The sequence below is a fragment of the Pituophis catenifer genome, unplaced genomic scaffold, assembly GCF_029215685.1.
Source record: "Pituophis catenifer annectens isolate HBS135680 unplaced genomic scaffold, rPitCat1.0.hap2 SCAF_2, whole genome shotgun sequence".
Classification (NCBI taxonomy): domain Eukaryota; kingdom Metazoa; phylum Chordata; class Lepidosauria; order Squamata; family Colubridae; genus Pituophis; species Pituophis catenifer.
This window is the reverse complement of record NW_027256882.1, coordinates 123,899,541-123,914,692: the sequence shown is the minus strand read 5'-3', so window position 1 is coordinate 123,914,692 and position 15,152 is coordinate 123,899,541. Positions and strand designations below refer to the sequence as shown.

At 37.2% G+C, this 15,152-nt stretch overlaps 1 protein-coding gene across 1 annotated transcript in view; it reads left to right on the top strand.

The window, feature by feature from the left end:
* SHISA6 (shisa family member 6) overlaps positions 1-15,152 on the top strand; it is a 316,519-nt gene that overhangs the window by 91,611 nt on the left and 209,756 nt on the right. The gene's annotated exons all lie outside the window — the stretch shown is intronic.

Below are 15,152 nucleotides of genomic sequence, written 5' to 3'. Positions count from 1 at the left end.
TTACTTCCTTAATTTTAGTTTAAGAACTCTGTTAAAGCATATACATAGGCCTACCCATGAAATTCATGTAATAATTTTTTAACTCTTGACAAATAATAGAATAGAATAGAATAGAATAGAATAGAATAGAATAGAATAGAATAGAATAGAATAGAATAGAATAGAATAACAGAGTTGGAAGGGACCTTGGAGGTCTTCTAGTTCATCCCCCTGCCTAGCAGGAAACCCTACACCACTTCAGACAAATGGTTATCCAACATCTTCTTAAAAATTACCAGTGTTGGAGCATTCACAACTTCTGGAGGCAAGTTGTTCCATTGATTAATTGTTCTAACTGTCAGAAAATTTCTCCTTAGTTCTAAGTAGCTTTACACCTTGATTACTTTCCACCCATTGCTTCTTGTCCTGCCCTCAGGTGCTTTGGAGAATAGCTTGACTCCCTCTTCTTTGTGGCAGCCCCTGAGATATTGGAACCCTGCTGTCATGTCCCCCTAGCTCTTCTTTTCATTAAACTAGACATACCCAGTTCCTGTAACTGTTCTTCATGTGTTTTAGCCTCCAGTCCCCTAATCATCTTTGTTGCTCTTCTTTCCACTCTTTCTAGAGTTTCAACATCTTTTTAACATTGTGGCAACCAAAACTGAATGCAGTACTCCACGTGTGGCCTTACCAAGGCATTATAAAGTGGTATTAACACTTCACATGATCTTGATTCTATCCCTCCGTTTATGCAGCCCAGAACTGTGTTGGCTTTTTTGGCAGCTGCTGCACACTGCTGGCTCATATAGAAATGGTTGTCCACTAGGACTCCAAGATCCGTCTCACAGCTACTACTATTGAGCATGGTACTATATATACTGTACCTGTGCATTTTGTTTTTCTTGCCTAAATGTAGAACCTTACTTTTTTCACCATTGAATTTCATTTTGTTAGATAGCGCCCAATGTTCAAATCTGTCAAGATCCTTCTGTATCTTGAGCTATCTTGTGCAGGGGTTCTCTGAGGCCTGAAAAATATTCCAAGGGTCCTATCAGGCTCAGAAGGATGAGGAAAGCTGTTTTAGTGGCTTTAACCTGCCATAAACATTTTCTCATTAACTTATCTGTGTGAAATATCTAAATTCTTCCTTCTAATATAGGAACTGGACCCTCCCTTCTAAATCTGGCCTAGCTGTGTGTTATATTTTAAAAAGGATAGCCTCATATTTGAAGGTGCTCTGTATTAGAAGGGCATTCTAACACAATGAAAGGGGGAAATATTGGGAAAGAAATGAGGGGCATTGAAATTGCTCATGAATGCTTTAACATCTGGACAACATTCTAAGCAGGCTCAACTCAGTTTATCTGGTCACTGTCTTCCATCACCATAGTGAAATGTATTTAAGTCACTGACATGATTTCTAAATTTGCCCCAATGTGAATAAATTAGCATTTGCAAATATTATACAAATTAGCTCTCTCACACACACATACACCTCATGCTATAATTTGTATTAGAACCTGTCTCTTAATCTGCATTGCATACATTATTGCCTGCTATTTAACATGCTACTGATTTGTACAAATACTTTAAGTAGCTGGTTACTTACTGAAAGAGTATTTACCTTTAACATAATGACCAAATACCTTACACTTTGTTCATTTTTAAATTAGTAAAGAATACTCTATTACCGTATAAGATAAATGATGCTCAATACAAATTGAGAAGTTCCCTGCATAGATTTTCAGATGAGCTAATCCATGTTTTCTTCAATTTCCCTTGGGTTTAGGAAGTTTATTTGTTACTTTTAAATGTATTTTCTGTTTTAATTCATACAGTTAGAGATTTGCCTAGCTATTTAGAAATTATTGTGTAGTTCAGTACTGTCTAGAAGCTACTGGTTTCATTTCTCTTATAAAAAATTCATCTGTTTATTCAACACTAAATGGAAAGCAGAAAACATAGAAGGAAAGATATATTGGTCAAAAATAACCCTCAGATTAGGAAGACTAGAAAAGTCCACAATTAAAAATAATAAGTAAGAATACCAAAAACTATATTGCCATCACATGTTTCAAACAGGTTCTATTTATCCACTCCACAGATTCAACAAGATAGTATTTGCTAAAGAATATCATTTGAAACAACCCCCTAAAAAGGATGTCTATAGCCTTTTGTCATCTGCCACCTTCTCAGTTACGATGTTCAATGATTTTTGTGAACTTAAGTGGATTTTTTTTCTAGATTCTAATCATGTTCATTTTTAAGGTATTTAACAACCAGAAAATTTAAGAAGGCCAAAGTTTTGCCAAATGAAGACATACCAATTACATAATTTGGAGAGATTTTTCATTACCCTAAACTCAGCTTCTGTTTTCAAAATTCCTGTTAAAATATTGATAAAAATAATTAAAACGTTACTTGAAGTGCAGTAGATCAAATTGCTTTAGGCCCAAATCAAATTTATATGCAGGTGAGGTGGGCTGGTTTTTGGTTTATTTATGGGATTTTGTCTTTTTATGCAAAAAATATAGAAAGAGAGAGACTAATAAAACATCTGCTTGCAGTAAAGCATTCTGACTATCAAAACAGGTAATTTGACAAACAATTATTCATTAAACAATTAAACAAAACAATTTTAATATTAGTTTTATATTTCACTAAAGGTATTTGTAAACGAACTTAATCTACATAAGTACAGAAGAAAATCCCAATTACTTTTGTCTAAGTAAATATCCATAAATTACAGTTCTGGATATTTATATTTTTTAATTCAAAAAACCTTTCTACAGAAATTATTTATTTCTCTAACCTTCTCCAAGTAATTGATCAAAGCCATAGCCTTTTCTTTTATAACAGCCTGCACTGCAGAACAAAAAATGTTGGGCCAAATGTATAGATTGATAAATTGTTCCACCCTTAATAACATTTCAAATGTTACTCACTGTGGATAAAGTAGAAATGAATTCTGCTTGCTGGAATCCAGTTTCAAAATTTTGTTTCAAAAAACTGTTGAATCTTTCTTCATCGTCCTAGAGATAAAATTTCAATTTGAGAGCCCAGTTTCAGCAGCAAATAGTCCTCCATTTTAGGAATTTTTTAATTGTGTGCAGCACAGTTAAAATGAGTCCCAGAATCTGCTTACTTATTTCTAGATTTGGATTGGTCAAATGGAGGTTAACTTTCAGCTATGACCTTGCTCTTGATTTTCTTTTCAATTCTTAGAGGCCAATCTGGTTTGTGTTGTTGGTATACAAGCAATTTCAAATGACCTAAATTTCAAAAAAAAAAAAAAATCATTTCTGAAGGAGAAGCAAAGTTGTCCAAGATGTATAAGGGCCCGAGGATTCAACAAAACTGCATTTTGGATACTGAATGAAGAGCTAGAAGTCCAGGAGACCAGACATCTATGGAGATTCTCAGTTATCCAGGTCATGGTTGTCCAAAAGGTGCTTTTTCAAGAGGCAACTGGACTTTCTGGTTTTTCTTTGAAGACGTTTCATTTCTCATCCAAGAAGCTTCTTCAGCTCTGGCTGGATGGTGGGGAATGGAAGGATTTATACTCCTTGCAGACAGCTGGTCATTTGCATTCTTTTTAGAGAGTCATTGAGACCTGGAGGTTTATCTGTGTCGTCAGGGTCACCTGAGTATTGCAAATGGGTGTGGAGCCTTCTTGGAACTGTTGAGACCAGGAGACCAGACCCAATTATTGTGCTTGTTTGTTTTGGGTGGCCATGATTTGATCATGATAAAATGTTCACCTCTGAAGTCAAAATGGCCCTGAAGATCCAAGAATAAAACTTGAAGCTCAGCTGGAGCTTGCTTGCTTGCTTCCTTCCTTCCTTCCAAAGGCCCGGCCTTGCTATCCATATGGATGTAGTTCTCTTGACCAATGAGGAGTGGACATGGCCCACTCGCAGCCCATTTCCCAGATGAACAGTTCTTAGTCCACTCAATGCGTTCATTACCAGATGCAGCATTACTTTCAGGTAGCTAAGAATGAGACGGCAATTAATCAGCATTCTTAATCAGGCTTTCCAGGCTTTCCCTCTTCTCACCCCCCAACTCCTTTTCATTGTCTATAGCTCCTCTGGCTGCTCAGCGAGTGGTGGTGGCTGTTGCTTCTGCTGCTCCTGCTGCATTTGCTGCTGCCACCATCTCTACTGCACTCTGATGTCATCCATTTCTGGAGCTGCGTGCTCTGAAGCGAGCGAGACAGAGTATAGGATCTCTGGTAATTGCATCCTTCGTCGTTTTGCTACACCTTCAGCCATAGGATGAACAGAGCTCTGAATGAAAACAGCTTCTGATCTTATTGAGAAAGTCCTGGAAGCAAGTGGCTGTGCTTAAAATTCCACGCATGTGTGTCTGGGATGCAGCCCTGACAGTTGGTGAATGATGGCAATGGTGATCGCCAGCATATCAGAGGAAGTTTCTGGTGCAGGATTTGTGTGATGTTTTCAGGAAGCACCCGCACCTGTCTGTTTCTATGCCACTGCTTCTTCCCATTGCTTTCACATCAGGCCTTTCGATATCTGATACAGAGGGCTTGTCTGATAGGTTTATGTAAACGAAGAATGACCTTTTTCTCCTCCCCTCCCCCCCTGCCTTTCCCCAGATTTCTCTACAGATGACCTTTACTGCAGCTCAAAAGATAGTTTTATATATTTTGGCTTTTCTGTGTTGCAAAACAAGATTTCAGCTGAGATGCAAAGAACGCGTGGGAGAGAATTGCATGCACAGTCTGAGTTTAGCTTGCTGTTTTGCTCACAAAATATCTTACTGCCAAAGAAACAATCCACTTGCTGAACAGATGATAGCAATAACATATGCCAGTTCTTAACCATTGTAAATAATTGCTCCCTGGAACTGTGTCTGGACCCTCCCCCCTAACATGCAAATTAGTATTTGCATTGTAAACAAACACCCTGCCATGTATCTTTCAAGGTCAGCCTCCCAGAGGAGGTATATTGTATCAATTTTGTTTAATTTTGTTTAATTTACTGATTTGCTTTAATTTACAAAGTAAATTAAACAAAATTTGCAATTTTGTTTAATTTACTGATATATGATTTTTTCTGAATATTAACCATTTTACTATTATATGAGTAATCATAAAAGTACTAAAGTTTGAAGTACTAAAATATGCAGACTGTATAAGATTTTGACTGGATCACTCCAAGAATCCAATCGACTCTAGAGTCATATTTCCTATAGTGACAAATTACATGTATGGACTATGAAACAGGTAGCAATTGATGGGAATGGCCCACTCACATTTACATTCTTTGGCTACTGGAATTTATAGACATGCTCCCTCTGCTTTTATTTATTTTATTTATTTATTTATTGGTTCGATTTATATGCCGCCCTTTTCCAGAGACTCAGGGCAGCTTACAATGTGTTAAGCAATAGCCTTCATACTTTTGTATATACCTGCTTAGTAGGGCTTTCGGGGCCTCCCTAAGCGGTGTTCTTTTTTATACAAAATCAGTTTATTGCCCCCACAAACCGGGTTTTAGCCATCATGATTAGTAGTTATTGCTAGCCTTCACCTATAATTTGATAGTCAACTTAATGGTAGAACAGGAAGTTAAATCTTTAACATTTGGCTCTAAATCAAGTGTGCATAATACTGGCCTTGTATTGTATTTTTGGAGCTTTGGGGCACGAGTACCATTATTTTCCACATTCTTGGACATTCTAATGTGGACAGGGAAGAGGAGATGAATAAATTATTGAAGTTCAATGACTCCATTGAGCTCATCTCCATTTGAAGATGTCCCTTTAATCATAGTGGGCCAAACCGAGACAACTAAATCCCAACATTATGAAAACAGAATGTGATTTTATTTTTGGTATTATTTGTTTCATATGGCTGTGCTCATTCGCAGTCAACAACAGTCTCTTGTGTGCAGTTCCTGCCTGGTGAAACTTGCTATCAATTATTTTGGCTTGCTGTGTTAATTTTACTGAGTATGATTTATACCACTTTCCTCTGTAATTCTAAATCAACTTTAGGCTTTTATCTCTGTGATCACAGAATTGTCCCAAATAAATAATTTGAGCACTCAGATTCTTTTGTGCCTTCATTTATGTATGTCTTCAGCCACCAGCTATCAGCTTCACTGCATTTTTTTTAAAAGGCGCATAAGCACTCTTTTCCTTTTCTCACTCTGTCTAGACCCACCTGTAGAAATTTCTCACTGAAGCAAGTGCTACTGCTCCAAATTCACCAAGTTCTTTGCAAAACAACCAACTTGTAGACACCTCTGCTCAAACCATAAGGCTATATAAGCATATTTTTTCTGTCACTGCTTCTCTCCTTTTATATTCGAATAGCTTCTTCCCTGTTAGCATTTAGAAGTCTAAAAAGGTTGAATTCAATGTTTTCCCCTCTAGTAACGTAAATATTTCTAAGGGAAAGGGAAGAAGAGCAATTAATCCCAGGGTTTACAGTGTGATTGTGTGGTTCTGATTTGTCAACAGTATTATACTCTGTTTTAGTTCAAACTAGGGAGTAAGAATTGTATGAAGCTTACATTTAATTGTGATTGGAGTGGTTTATAAACTGCAACAGGAAAGAGAGAGGGAGGGAGGGAAAGAATTTAAATGAAATTCGATAGGCTGGGTCCTGTCATTAAATTTCAGTTTTCCTTAGGATTTATTTCCACTGTGCTGAAAAGTTAAATCAAGAATATCCTATTATGATTTTTCCTTGATAGAAAGTAAGCATAGGTTCAATGGACCTGGACTCACCATTAGATAACAAAGATGATCCATTTTAGAAGTTCTAAGTTGGGGTCTCAAATCTAATATTGTGATCTATGCACACTTACATTGACTATTGAATGATTGCACACAACCATTAAGCGTTGAAAGGAAGATGAAGCTATTTTAACACTTTCCTCTGTTTTTGTGGTTATCATCTAGTTGATAAATCCAGCTTTGCACAAATCATTGCTTTTATGACATCTTTGTTGAATTTGTGACAGTGTGAAAGATGAATAGCTATTTCCAGGATCTGAGATCATTTAATCATGGTAGAAATAAAATATATCCTACTCTACATACTATTTTTATATTATTTTCCAAACTTAACTATCCTTTGTAATGTGAGCATGTTGGAATCAAAGTTCAGTTTCCTATCTGAAATACAAAATCACCAAGGTGAGGTAAAGTCATGATTTAATGTCTTGGTTTCTACATTAAAGCAGCTAATGGAGTCTCAGCTTGAAGGAGTACTACAATTAGTCATTTTCCTCCATGTCATTCCCTAAATGCAGATTTATCCATTAACAAATTCTGCATGATCCAATTACTTCAACAGTGGTCTGAGAGAAAATTAGATTTTCATTCAGCCACTCTTTCAGAGACAGAAAAAAAGTTTCATTAGAAACTCTTGCAGCAGTTGATTCCAGTGACATATTTAAAAACTTATTTTAAATACTACTTAAAGTTTTCCTCCTCTTGTTAGGTATTGGCTAAAAGCTGCCATTCATTCTGCAACAATGATCCATATCATTTCAGAATGCTTGGTGGAGTAGGGAGGTGTCAAAAAAATCAAAATGTTGGGAATGATTAAATAAAGTCTTAGCTTTTTTAATGTTTATGTAAAAAGGGATGAGTTTCCCTGTATGGTCTTGAATTTTTTTGAGCCCTTCCCCACAGATACCCTACTGTAGTAGAACAAGATTAACAACTGTCAATTCATTGATTTCATAGACTTTTGCACATACACACATTTGTTAAATGGAATCAATTCAGATTGACAACTCCCACTGCAACATCAGTTCTCAACATGCTCCTGAATTTGATGTTTCTTTTTCCTGAAAATTTAGAACATCAAACTACAGAGCATGTTGAGAAAGACATCATCATCAGTTTCAAACACTTCCTTTAAAATTTAATTAATGTATTTGTAATGAAGAGAAAATATCAATTTCCTTGGGAATTAGCTTGATTAGCAAGTATTTTCAGAGCCAGTGTCTATTAAGTTTAAAGGCTATGAGATGAAGGCTTTGGGGCAGAAAGAAAGGAAAGACAAGATCGACAATGAACCAAAGCTAAAAGATCACCTGATGGATTTCTCTATTTAGGTCTGTAAAAGTTGTCCGACTCTTCACTTCCCTGATGGAAAACTGAGCCATTCCTTAAAAATTTAAAGGAAGGAAAGAGGGTAAGTTGCTGTAAATGGGAAAGAACTGCCTAGAGTAGATTTGTCTTTTGGAGAAAGGAAAGATCAGAGATATAAGCATCTATTACCATGATGGCATATCGCTTAGTTGGGATTTTTTAACTTGATTTAATAGTGTGACAGACTGAAGCTACTTATCTGCTCCCACCTCCATATATAAAGCGGACATCCCTAGAGTGGTGTCAAAAGTGAAAACTCTCAATAAAGCCTGATTAGGAGCCCATCCTCCATATGGAAGACTACAGTTGATCCATTACAAGATTACTGGAAAAAAATGTCCCCCAAATCCAGATTGACCAAGCAATGTTGGCTGACCATTTTTTTTTTTAAATCTCAGGCTTGAAATACCATTTGAGGATTAGAATGAATCAGTCTATTGCATAATATCAGCTAGACCAATGATCTCAATTTATCATATGCAAATCAAGGATAGGAGTTAGAAGTAGTCTAGGCTGAACAAATCATTAAAGCTTTAAGCTGCAAAATGTATTGAATTTGTTGACAATTATTGATCAATATATAAAGGAAAAAATGAACTATATCAAAATGTTTGCAAATAAATGACTTTTAATAAGCTTTTTGGTTTTGGATGATAGAACAGGTCAAGTTCTTCAACAGAGAGATTGCTTGGAGTTGCAGTAAAATAGATTGAGAACTCCTAAACTAGATTGATACTTTCAAAGAAATCAAAACCAACCATCTGCATGTGAATTTGATCAAATTATCCCATTAGTTTCTGAAGACCTTCACTGGGGAAGATAGATAAATAGAATAAGTGTTCTCTCTGACATGTTCTAAAAATTTAAATTCAAATATGTGTGTATGTGGACACATCCTGTGTTACCATTTAAAACAGTGTTTGTGAATATAAATTATTTTGCAGGATCAATCTGGATCAGTCACCGGGACCAGAGGTTTAGTCTTCCGAGCTTTCAGACTCATGCTGGAGCTGATGCTCAAGGAACTTCTCTCTAGCAGAGTGTATGCTTTGGGCTATACTCTGTGTGGTATTTATATGGTGCCTGGTTGTGTATGGCTTTTAAATGGTTGATTGGAGTATTCATGGCCAGCTATTAAGTCGTTGGTTGTTGTTTCCTTGTGCTGCCAAGTCCTCTCCTCCTGAGTACTGGTGGTAAATCTGCACTCCTGTTGACTGACATTATTTTGTAAAATTGTAATCCAACATTTCAGTACTTCATTTGCAGATTTATCTTAAATTTGAGGGACAAGAGGATAGCTCTGGGATGTTTCATCATCCACCAGAATCTGTATAGAGAAGTGTGGCTATCTATAAACCTGTTTTCTGCCAGCTATGTTGGCTGAGTGAGTTATGTTGCAATGCCTACAGAATGCAAAACAAGATAAAGGAAAACACACAGGCATATATCTGTATGTGGGAAAAAACTGCTGTAGTTGTTCTTAAAAAATGCATATATCTTTCTTTCCCTAAAGAATGAAGGTAGAAGGATATGCCTTAAGGCTTTGCTCCTAGGCTTTAAATATCTGAGGTCTTTGAAGCATTAGCAGATGCCTTGTTAGCTAGATGTTTCTATACTACCAATTTGGAGAGGGGGCATATTCTTCTAAGCAATGTTTTTTAATAAGATAAAGTTGATTAAGGTTACTAGATACAATCTTCTCTTTCTTCTCATAATACACACAGTATTCTCTGCTAATAGTCAGGATAATACCAGCCAATTTGGGTGCATTTGGCAAGTATATAAAGCTCCGTTCCATGCCTGCTTCTACTACATTATGCAAGTTAGGATTTCTAAACTAAAAACTACCTTGGAACTGTTAACAGCATTGCTAGCATCCACCAATTAGGAGATACATATAGAATACTTAAACAGTCAGAATGCAGTGAGTGATGCAGAAATTACTATATATAAGAATATGCTTCTGCCAATTTTGTGATATGGAAATGACAGTTGGATATATTTATTTATTTATTTTTATTTTATATTGGATTTCTATACCGCCCTTCTCCCTGAGGACTCAGGGCGGTGTACAGCCAGATTAAAAAACATGCAGAACAAATATTAAAAACAATTAAAAGATATATAAATTTGGCCCAATTAAAACTCATTACCAATTAAAAACGTTTAAAACATTTAAAAAACAGTTAAAAATTTCATCTTAAGCCAGCCCGGCTTGTCTAAATAAATGGGTTTTAAGGGCGCGACGGAAGGCACCGAGGTCTTGGATTCTCCGTATCTCTGGGGGGAGCTGATTCCAGAGGGTAGGTGCCCCCACAGAGAAGGCTCTCCCCCTGGGGGTCACCAGCCTACATTGTCTGGCTGATGGCACCCCGAGGAGGCCCTCTCTGTGGGAGCGCACGGGTCGATGGGAGGTCGTTGGTAGCAGCAGGCGGTCTCGAAGATAGCTAGGCCCTATGCCATGGAGCGCTTTAAAGGTGATAACCAACACCTTGAAGCGCACCCGGAAGACAACTGGGAGCCAGTGCAGCTCGCGCAGGAGCGGTGTTACATGGGAGCGCCATGCTGCTCCCGTCACTACCCGCGCTGCTGCGTTCTGGACCAGCTGGAGCCTCCGGGTGCTCCTCAAGGGGAGCCCCATGTAGAGAGCGTTGCAATAGTCAAGGCGAGAGGTGACGAGGGCGTGAGTGACTGTGCACAGGGAATCCCGATCAAGAAAGGGCCGCAACTGGCGGATCAGGAATTTCCTCCAGGAATTGCGGAAACTGTCGTGCGACCACACTCTCAACAACCTTCGCCATAAAGCGAAGGTTGGAGACAGGACGATAGTTGGCCAATATTGCCGGATCCAGGGACGGCTTCTTGAGGAGAGGCCTCACCACCGCCTCTTTCTATATCTAGAAAAACATAAAAATAAGTTGAATGTAATCAGAGTGGAAGTATATGTGGTAATACATGAAAAGATAGGGTCCTGAATGAATGTGAATTAAATACAAAAGTGAGCGATCTGAATGAAAAAGTATATTAAGGTGGTTTGGTCATATACAGGGAATTAATGAGAATTGAATCACAACATAAATATATGAAGGAGAAGATTAACAAAATTGCAGATGAATGAAATTGATTAATGGAGGTGTTAAACTTATAAAGTGATGTATGGATATGGCGGAAGTAAGGATGGTTTACGGGATAAAAAAAAATCCATTCACCATAAGGTATGCTAAACAATGTTGGTGCAGGTTGAACTGAATTAGAATTATTATCTTTTATCTCCTGTCCTTAATTTGTTTTACATACTATTTTTAATATTTTTCTGCACTTTGCCCATTACTTTCCCCAAAAGTGAACAGCACAATCTCTTCAGCAAAGTTTTAATGTGTGAACAAGGCCATTTGAAATCACCTTAAAATGGAATCAGGTTACTCATGCTCTGGTTCTGGTGTTATTAGTCTTATGGAGCAAGTACTTGAGGTTTCTTTGAAGACTGTGTGTGTCTCTAAAATGGTTATGTAGATGCTTAGTCATTCTTTTTTTCTTTTTCTTTTTTTTGAAGCAAAAATAATGAAGCTGTTTCTTCATGGACACGGCTTAGGCATCCTTAGCAAGCTTTCAGGGGTCCATTGTTAAGTCATTTGTCTTCGCAGAGTCCATCTCTCTCTCTCTCTCCCTCTCTCTCTCCCTCTCTCTCTCTCCCCCTCCCTCCCTCCCTCTCTCCATTAATGCTAAATTAATGAGAAATGCAGATATTTCTTCCTCCTTATAATGCTGAAATAAATAGAGCTTGCCCTGTGCATCTGAAGCTATTCTCTTCTTAAGCTTACTACTTTTTATATCTCTTCTAATCCAGAAATGTTAGAAATAAATTCTAAATTCTTTAACTTATGTAAAGTACCTTGGGACTGGTCCATCCATCTGTATGTTTGTCAATCATTAGGATAACTCTCAGGAAACAGAAGCTCAAGGCAACTTGCATTAATTTTACTATTTTATTTTACTTTTATTTTATTCTCTGCAATAATAGTTGTGTGTGTATTGGGGCCTAGAGGGAACCTCTAGCCTAAAATTATCCAATGTATTTCTATAACTGATGGTACACTTAAATGTGGTTCTCCCAGTTTTTGTCTATCCCTTTAAATTCAAGAAACCTATCCACACCAGGCCATGTGCTAGCATCCTACTTGACTAAATTTTTAATCTACTGAACTAGGAAGGCATTTCTGGGTCCTTTTCTTACTATTTTTACTGAACAAACACAATATCCATACATAGACTACCAGCAGTACAAATACAAAAATACAGGTAGTCCTCATTTACTGACCCTAATTGGAACCAACAACTCCTAAGCAACACAGTTGTAAAATGAAAAATCATATGAGCATGCCAGACTTACTATAGCAGTTTGTCAGTTCTGGCTGTGGTTATTAAGTAAATCACAGCAAATAATTAAGCAAGACATGAGTGTAACTTGCTACTTCCTGCTGGCTTCCCCATTGACTTTGCTTGTCAGAAGCCAACTGTGAAAGTCACAAATGGCAGTCATGTGATGATGGCACACTACAGCCATTGTAAAAGCTTATAGGTTGTCAAGCACCTGAATCATGATTATGTGACACTGGGGATGATGTAATGGCTGCAGCTTTAAGGATTGGTATTTAATGCTGTTGTGACTTCATTGAATTAGCAAGTGAAGGCTACCAGTAATCTAGAAACAAAGCAACCTAAGAAAATAACATTAAGTATTTGAAATTTAATCAATTGGTTGCGATTCTTGGTGATCCAATGGACATTAGTTTGCAAGAATTATCCATCAGTGATGATTTCTTTAAAGTTTTCTAATCTTGAGATCAATACTACCCCATGCCCATCAAGGCAGCTCATCCCTCTACACAAATCTCTATTTCAGGGCTATAGTCACTATGCTCATAAATTTTCGAGCAGAGCAAGATAAAACCCATTACTGTTTCAACTTCTTGTTAGCCTATTGATTTATTGATTTCAACAATTTGTAGGGTCTCTCTGCTCAATACACTTTAGGTGCCTTAAGATATTTGCATTTAATTGACCTTGCCTGATTATGTAACTGGCAAGGGGGAAGAGTTAACACTCAGAAGCAGACTGATTTAGCACTTTCACCTTCAAGGGGCAATTCATTAAAATTTCCTTTGTTTCCAGCCATCAGAATGGTACTGTTAGCATATTGGAAATTATGGAAGCTTCTCCTGACCATTTTAATTCCAATTAAAATTTCTTCTAATTCTTCTAGATCAATATTTTGCATATAACCTAAATGAATTAGATGATTGAATGCAACTTTGATGTATCCCTAAGTATAATAAGTATAATATATTTCAAGTATCATTTCCTTGAAGGTGCTCCTGTGAACATCCATGTTAATTAATGTAACATGATTTTTCACTAATTACTTATTGTCCTCAGTTTTATAGTATTTATCAAACTCTACTTGCAATTGTGGAATCTTTCTGTTTTGATTCTGTTTTAAGCGTATGAACTATGAATGAATGAATTAAATAGTTGTCTGTAGCTATCTTAAAACCTGAATACTTTTGTTATTCCTTACATTTTGTCCAAATATTCCTGTAATCAAAATATCTGAAAAAATGTGTCTGTGTTAATCCCCCCTCCCCTCCCCCAAAAAACATCTAGGTATTGCTGGTAGACACCTGGCCTAGGAAAGTATAAAGAATACCATCAGAAAAGGGTAGGAGTGTTAGCTGGAGATGACTGGTTTCATGGAGATAACTTTTACAGATGATTGTCTGAAATGTTACCAAGCAATGGGATATGACTGTAGAGTCAAATCCTAAAGATGGGGGTTTTTTTCCCTTTTATAAAGAGAATGTAAGTAAATTGGTGTATACACGTTGTTTTTCTTCAAGCAGTTCAACATTTCATTTTATGCACAGGCTGAACTATGAGTCTCTATGAAAGTATAAAAATTAAAATGGATGGGTATTCATTTTAGATTTTAATTTGTTGAATGTTTCTCTGCGCACTTTGGATCTCTTTGGTGAGACTCAGCAATTGCTGAACTCAATTAAAAAACAATGTTGCTTCCTAAATCTTCTGAAAAGCTCCAAATGAATGGCACAAAGGAGAAATGCAGAACACTCTGAATAATAGGATTAATGCAACTAAGGCTTCTAATCACTCTTGAAAGAATAAGATTAGTTAAACCACAAAGCTTTCGAATCTTCAAACATCCCTGTTAAGAAAAAGTATACCTGGATTTATTATGTTTCAGCAATGGGATTGTGGATAATAGCAACTGTGAGTTCTTTTATCCCAGACTCTTTTTGTCTGTTGATTATCTTGAAGCACACAAAAAAAGAATATCAGGCAAATTAAAATGTGTATATTGCTGCATTGCATGTTCATTTATCTGTCTATGACCCTTTCTTCCTTTGTACCTAACCATTGGCCGGAACATGTCCCAGCAATCATTTTTTTCTGCTGTATCCTCATGACATTTCCTTCATCTGGATCCCGATACATATTTGAGGCAACCTTAAGTCACCCTTAACTCTACTGGTGTTGAGTTAGTATTTTCCCTATGGAAGAAAAGCCTTGCAGTGGCCAGCATAAGCTGTTTCTTCCTTTTTCTATTTTTTCCCCCTTGAGACTTTAAGACAACGTGAGGCACACTGGATCAACCCTGGTTTCTAGTTATGAAAGGAAAATGCTGGTAACACCCATGTGGATTTATGTTGAAGGAAAATCCTTGTTCTGTGGCAGAGCAGAGAGAAACAATTCACAATTGAGAAAAGTGGAGAGCCATCAGGATAAAGTACAGCTTAGCAGAGACTGACAGTGAAGGAGGCCTGGGTGTGAATCCCGGCGAAACCAACCGTGGAATTGCTGAAAAGTACAGCCTACAGCCAATCAAGCAGCCAGTTCCTTTCCACACACACTGCCAATATTGAAAGACTGTAAAGCCAACACTTCACCAACAGTTTAGCAAAGCGCTATTAGCAACAGAAGCCGACTAACTGCAAAGTGACTAAATGATGGCTAAGGAC